Source organism: Phyllostomus discolor, chromosome X (assembly GCF_004126475.2).
Source record: "Phyllostomus discolor isolate MPI-MPIP mPhyDis1 chromosome X, mPhyDis1.pri.v3, whole genome shotgun sequence".
Classification (NCBI taxonomy): Eukaryota; Metazoa; Chordata; class Mammalia; order Chiroptera; family Phyllostomidae; genus Phyllostomus; species Phyllostomus discolor.
This window is the reverse complement of record NC_050198.1, coordinates 39,079,323-39,086,908: the sequence shown is the minus strand read 5'-3', so window position 1 is coordinate 39,086,908 and position 7,586 is coordinate 39,079,323.

The following is a 7,586-nucleotide window of genomic DNA, read 5'->3' as shown; positions in this document are numbered from 1 at the left end:
AGAGTGGGAGTGCTGGCAGGACTGTTATGCCACTGGTCCAGCCCCTTCAGGAGTAACAAGTAGGCTGAGCTGGGGCACAAGGCCAGTGGGCCTGGAGCTGACTGTGAAGGGCGGGCCTGAGCACCCAAGATGGGGGTATTTCCCATGAGGCAGTGAGCTGTGGTTTGCTTCCTGCCTGCTCTGATCCAACCTCTGATGGGCCTGGCCTCTCATCTTTCCAGCCACCTCTGCCTCCACTCACCTCTGTAGTTTCCAGCCTCTTCCTCCAGCCCCAACTGCCACAAATCTTTTATGGAATATAAGGTTTGATGCTGGACGCTGCAACGATGATAGGAGTAAAGTAAGAGGAGAGTAGAACCTATTGAGTATGCTCTAAGTGCATAATGATGGGTTCGGTCTCCACTTATTACACTAGTACCCGTCACAATGACTACACTTGGTCACCTTTATTGAGCCTGTCATTGTTCTGAGCACATTTCATGTATTAACGCATTTGTTTTTGCACACCAATCTGGGGAGGTCAATCATTAGTCCATACGACAGATGAGGAAACTGGAGCCCAAAGAGGTCAAGGAATGCATCCAAGGAGCACAGCCAGGAAGCTTTTGCCTTCAGTAGCTCATTGTATCTGCACATGAACCTGTGATGAAGACTCTGTTATTTTCCTCACCCTCCAAAAGAGGAGCCCCAGGTCACAGTTATGCAGCCAGGAGGTGCTGTGCTGAACATTCCCCATGCGTTTGCTCACTGACTCCTCAGTCCATCACTATTAAGTAGGCACCAGTATTGCCCCCACTTCACAAATGAGGAAACAGGTTCATCCACATGGGCCAAAAGACTCACCCAAGATCACCCCGAAGATAAATGACAGAGCTGGGATTGAACTTGCTTCTATGTGAGGCAGAGCAAGTCCCAAGAGAAAAAGGGATTGCCTTTGAACAAGAGGTGAGCCATCGCTCCACTGCCACATGCTCTCCCTGGACATTGGGGGAGTTCTGGACAGACAGAGGGCTGGATCTTGCCCATTCACACCCCCTTCAATGGCAAGTGCTTCTCACAGCAACCTGTGACCCACCCCTCTTGGGCACAGTCAACTGATTGAGGGCAGCCCTCCAGAGTCTGGCCAGATCCTTCCCGCCAAATAGCCGTGTGATGAGGGGTGTGAGTCACAGAAGCCAGTGAAGCAGGAGGAAAGTACCAGCAGGCTAGCCACATGGGCTGCCTTTCTCTCTTCATCACCTTTCAGTCTTTCTGTGTCTTCCTGTCTTAGGTGTATCTCTTGAAACAGTGTATAGTTTGGCTTTAGTTTAGTTTGATAAAGTCTGAAAGTCCTTATCTTTTTAAAAATCAGCTGTACTGAAGTATAATTTACATACAGTAAAATACAGTCTTTTGAAGGGTACAGTTTAATGAATTTTTTAAAAAGATTTTATTTATTTATTTTTAGAGAGGGAAGGGAGGGAGATGAGAGAGAGAGAGAGAGAGAGAAACATCAATGTGCGGTTCCTGGGACAACCCAGGCATGTACCCTGACTGGGAATCGTATCTGTGACACTTTGGTTCACAGCCCGTGCTCAATCCACTGAGCTACGCCAGCCAGGGCTAGTTTAATGAATTTTGACAAATGTTGTACAATCACCACCAAAATCAAGATATAGAACAGCTCTGGCTGGGTAACTCAGTTGCTTAAAGCCTTGTCCCAATACAGAAAGGTTGTGGGTTCTGTATGTCATATACATACAGAAAGTATATGTCCCAGTCAGGACATATACTTAGGTTGCAGATTCAACCTCCAGTCCAGTGCGTACAATCCCTGGTCCAGACGCAAATGGGAGGTGATCAATCGATGCTTCTCTCTCACATTGATGTTTCTCTCTCTCCCTTCCTTCCTCTCTAAAAGCAATGAAAAAATGTCCTTGGGTAAGAAAGATACAGAGCATTTCTATCACCTCCCAAAATTCCCTTCAGCCCGAGCACCTGGCCCCTGGCTCCCACCGAGCCACCTTCTGTTTTTGCTAGAATTTATTACAAAGAGAATCATACAGTAGGTACTCTTTCATGTGGCTTCTTTTGCTCAGTGGAGATTCATCCATGGTGCGTGTGCATCTGTGTGAGTAGTTTTTCCTTTTTATTACTAAGTAGTATGCCATTGTTTGTTTAGCCATAAACCCATTGAAGACCCTCTGGGTTGTTTTCAGCTTTGAGCAATGATAAATAGAGCTGCTGGAAACATTCACTGTAAAGGATTTTATGTGAGCAGCTTTCACTTCTGTAAAGTGAACACCAAGGACCGGGTCTGCTGGGACACATAGTGACTTTGTCTACCTGTCTGTCTTTTACTTGTAGGGTTTAGTTGATAACATCGGTGGGGGGTGCTGTATATTTGGATTTACTCTTGTCCACTTACTAAATGCTTTCCATTTGTCTTCCTTTTCAAACTTCTTTCCTTCTGCCCATACTTTCTCTCAGTGAAGTTTCAGGACAGGAAGTAGAAATTGCTCCAGCCATTACATAGAAAGAAATTTTTTTTGTGTGGAAGGAGCTGAGGGAGTAAGTTGCCTTTTTATTTAAGTTTTTTTTAAAATTATGGATTTGAGAGAGAGAGAGGAAGGGAGAAATGTTTATCTGTTTTTCTACCCATCCATGCATTCATTGGCTGATTCTTATATGTGCCCTGATCGGAGATTGAACCCGAAACCTTGGTGTATGGGAATGACACTCTAACCAACTGAGCTACATGACCAGGGCCAGAAGGGGATTTTGTGCAAGGAATTGGAACCATACATAACCATTAGAAGGGCCAGAGGGGTGTTTTCTGGGTGGGATCCACAGGACACCACCACAGAACTGGCTCTCCAAGGGAGATGCTACCTCTGCTACCATCAGCAAGATCAGGGAACAGGTGGTCAGCAGTGTGAGTATTGAGTTAAAGAGGACACCAGTATAGTCATGAGCCAGAAATCAGCAAGCTGGGACCTGGAAGCCATGACTGCCATGCAAAGTGAAGACTGGACACAGGAGCATTGCTGCTGAAGCCCCACTCCTCCTTGACCTTGATATCCAGCAGAAAAACAGCTTCCCACACTGAAAAGATGGCCTCCTTTTCCTTCAGCCCTCCAAGTCTTGTGTGCGTGCACCTAATTGGCAAAATCTAATTTGCATCCCAGAACCAGGCTGCACACAGTCTGGGAAACACCCTACCTCAGCAGTAAGTACATTAAAAGGAGGTGGGAGTAAATGCTGAGCCCAAACAACCATGCCATTTGTTCCCTCCATTCTTGGTCATCTTTTAGATGGATTTAATTTGTTTTCTTCTTTCATGTTCCCCTCTATTTGTTTAGAAGCACTGTATGAAATTTTTAGTAGTTACTCCAGCTATTGTAACATTCATTCTTAACAGTCTGAAGTTAATCAGTATTTCTGCTCTGGTGGTTTTAAGCTATTGGCCACAATTTTTTTGATGCTCCTCCCTTCAAAAGGTGGCACACACTTCCCCTCCTCTTGAGTGAGTGTTGGACTTGGTAACTCATTTTTTAATGAATAGAGTGAAGCAGAAGTGTCAGCTGGCAGTTTTGAGGAGCGCGTCATAAAAGGCACCTCTGCTTCTTCCTTGTCCTCTTTCTTGGATTGCTCTGTCTGAATGAAGTCAGCCACCATGTTGGGAGGGCACTCAGCAGCCTTATCAAGAGGCTCCTTTGAGGTTCTTGTCACTGGGCCTCTCCAGCTTCTGCACATTCTTATGCTATCACTCTGCCATATTCACTAATGACTCCTAACCTTCCACTCATCCACACAACATCCCAACTTCTCTGTGCCTTGACCTTACCTTCTAAGACCTTGACCTCACCCCAGCTTCCCCTTCTCACAGTTGTGCCTTAGAGACCTCTTCATCACCCACAGAATTGCTCTGACATGTGAAGATCCAAATGCCAGCTCTCTGGGCATGACCTTCAATCTGTTCCTTCTCATTTTCCAACTTCCTTCCTTCTATCACCTCTGCATTTTGACCTCACACAACTTGCCAGTCTCTAGACCCCAGCACCAAAGCTATTAGATCCCACTTGGTTTTTCTGCCTTCCACGCCACCACCTTCCCCCCACCCCAGGCCCTACAGAGGATCTCTTCAACATGCTCAAATTTCTCCCTTAATGGAAGATTCATGTAGGAATAAGGAAGACAGTTGGGTTAGTCAGGGTTCTCCAGAGAAACAGCCAATAGGGTGTGTGTGTGCGTGTGTGTGTGTGTGTAACAAATTGGCTCATGTGACTCGGGAGCCTGAGAAGTCTCAAGATACACAGTCAGCAAGCTAGAAACTTGGGAGAACTGATTATTTAACTTCCAGTCCAAGGGCAGGAAAAAGCCAACATTCCAGCTTAAGCACTCAGACAGGAGAGTTCCCTCTTACTCTGCCTCTTTATTCTATTCAGATCTTCAATGGATTAGAGGAGCCCCACCTACACTAGGGAGGGCAAACTGCTTTACTCTGTTTACAGATTCAAACATTAATCTCATCCAAAACACCCTCACAGACATACCCAGAATGATGTTTAACCAAATGTCTGGGTACCCCATGGCCCAGTCAACTTGACGTAAAAATAACCATCACAATAGTAACCTCAGACATATGGACAGGAACCCACACAGAATCAAACACCCAAGCCTTGGGGAGTTTGAACCAGGTTTTTAAGCAGCTCTGAGGACCAGGCTTTCTTATTCACACTCACAACCTCCCATCCCTAGACTGTTATTATGGTGACTCAGTTTGTGTTCCTGTCACCACCAACCCAGTATATAACCCTCTCCTCTGTGTCTTTCTTTACTTCATCTCTTTGTTTATGCCCAATCCTAGTTTCTGCTTCTCCTCAGCTCCTAATGCTTCACGACCTCTACACATTCCTTTTGCCCCACACATCTTTTGGCTTCTAATCTCTCTGAAGTTTAAGTACCCATGAGAAAGAAGCTTATTGGCCCCAAATACTCACTATCTCTAGAAGGAGCCTTCATGTCAGGATAGGCTCTGGATAGGGAATTGAAGACTGGCTGTTCTTGGCCAGGTACTTGCTCCTGGTCCAAGCAGTTGAGGCCAAGGTTGGGGCAGGCTATGTGATATACAAAACGGATATCTGTTATGTACTGAATTTTGTGTCTCCCCCATATCATATGTTAAAGCCCTAGCCCCCCACATGAGGGTATTTGAAGATGGGGCCTCTAACAAAGCAATTAAGGTTAAATGAAGTCACAGGGTGAGGCCCTGATTTCATAGGATTCATGCCCCTATAAGAAAAGACCGGACAGTGAACTCCCTCACCCTCCCTCCTTCTGTTTCTCTCTCTCTGTCTCTCTCTCCTATGTGAGGATGCTGCAAGAAGACAACCAACTACAAGCCAAGAAGAGTGCCATCACCAGAAAACAGCCCTGCTTGATCTGGGACTTTTAGCTTCCAGAACGGTAAGAAGTAAATGTCTGTTATTTAAGCCTCCATTCTATAGTATTTTTCTTATGGCAGCCCAAGCTGACAAAGACATCATCTATGTGCAAGTCACTGGCTAGAGGCACTCTCACAGCAGGGAGCTGTGCCTTGGTATGCATCTTGTTTGGCCTGTTCTGTCTCACTACACTCAAGTCACCTATTCTCTTGTTTTTCGTACAAACCCCAAGGATTTGAACAGAATTGTCCATCTGACTCCTCTGTTCTCCCTCACAGGCTGCAGAAAGTGTTGCTGGAGGAAACCACATCAGTGTGTGGACAGGTACCACCAGGAATTCATGGGCTCCAAACAAGCTGGCCTATGAGTACCACAATCCTTCCACCTGACCCTAGCCAGCCTTCCCCTCGTTCCACTCAGTTGTTCTCCCAGACTTTGTCCGCATACTGTTGACTTGGAAACAAAGGGGACAGATTAAACCTATGAATTTACCTTCTCTCCTTCCTGAAACCCCACTAAAATGACATTAAGTGAGTTTTTAAAAGCAAAAATTCCCAAGGACAAAAATAACAGGAGATGAGATAACAGCAACAAGATTGTGCTAGCTGAGCAGTAACCAGTGTAGCAAATCCAAGGAAGCTGGAGGCAGTGGGGACAACTGAACACCAGCTGAATTCACATAGCAGAGCTCACACATGGCTTAAATTCAGCAGTGGAAATGGGAGTGAATGTTGAGCTACAGTTGAAGATCCGTTTAAGAGGCAGTCAGACCTCCAGAAACTGCCATCCATCCTAGCAGAGGATGAAGTCATTCTTTGGAGATGATGAAACAAAGAGTGCCTCAATTGGGGAACACCAGGAACAGCTTTAGAAGGTACTACATTGAAAATAGGGAGACTGGATATTTACTACAGTGTGTGGAGCACTCTGGGTCCTCTTGCCCTACTTAGTTCTTTTAGTGCTGACAGCCAGCCCCAGGAAGTAGACTGCAGCTCTTTCTCAGGGCTATTTTTCCATTCCAAGAGGAAGGAATTAAAGAGAGTGATGATGGAATTCCCCACTAAAACAGTGCACGTACATCACCCTAAAATGAAACCCATTATTGAGAAGCCCACTCCTCACAATAAGCTTTGTTAGTATCCCATTCTTAAATATGAGACAACAACCAAAGACCACTACACATCTGAGGAAGCCTCTAACACAAAAACATAAAAGACAGAGATTAAACTGAAAGAGAAAACAATCTGTGGGAAACAGTATGATAAGGGATAAGTAATATTTTCTTTTCTGTTTTTTTCATTGATTTTTAGAGAGAGATGGAGGGAGAGAGAGAGAAACATTGATTTGCTTGTTCCATTTATTTACGTGTTCATTAGTTGATTCTTGCATGTGCCTTGACCAGGGATCAGACCCACAACCTTGGTTTATCAGGACGACTCTCTAACCAACTGAGCTACCTGGCCAGGGCTGGAAATATTTTCTTTAAAGTTCCTTAACTTCCTCAAGGAGAAAATAGAATGTGAATATCCATGAAAAAAACAATAGGACGCTATAAAAAGGAACACTCGGAGAACAAACAAGAATTTTCTGTGGTAGTATAAATTAAAAGGCAGTAGTAGATGGATGTATTCCTTCTGCATGGGGTACAAGAAGTTGCAAGACAGCATCACTTCTATCCTAGCTACAAGAAGCTAATAACCTACACAATACTAGGGTTTTTTTCCTTTTAAGTTTATTAGAGTGCTGAGTTTCGGAAGGAAGGAAGGAAGGAAGGAAGGAAGGAAGGAAGGAAGGAAGGAAGGAAGGAAGGAAGGAAGGGAGGGGAAAAGGAAAAGGAAAAGGAAAAAATAGTCAAAATCTGAAAAACACCAAGCCCTTCCTAGGAAAAAGACACATTGTTGCTTTTATCCTTGGCAACAGCAACAAAAGGAGGAGGCTGCCCATAGACCTGTGTAAGAAGAAAACAGGGGATCTTTTCACAAAATTTTAAAGGTCAAGTGTGGGAAGGTTGAATCCCTAGGGACCTCACACACCAAAAAGAGTTTGTATTCACCCATTACTCTTTTCCATAGGCCTTCACCAAGAAAGCTTGGAGGTAGGGCAAGTGGACTGAGTGGTTCTTTCTGAGGTGTAGGTATATCAGGAGTGCTAAAGTCTGAA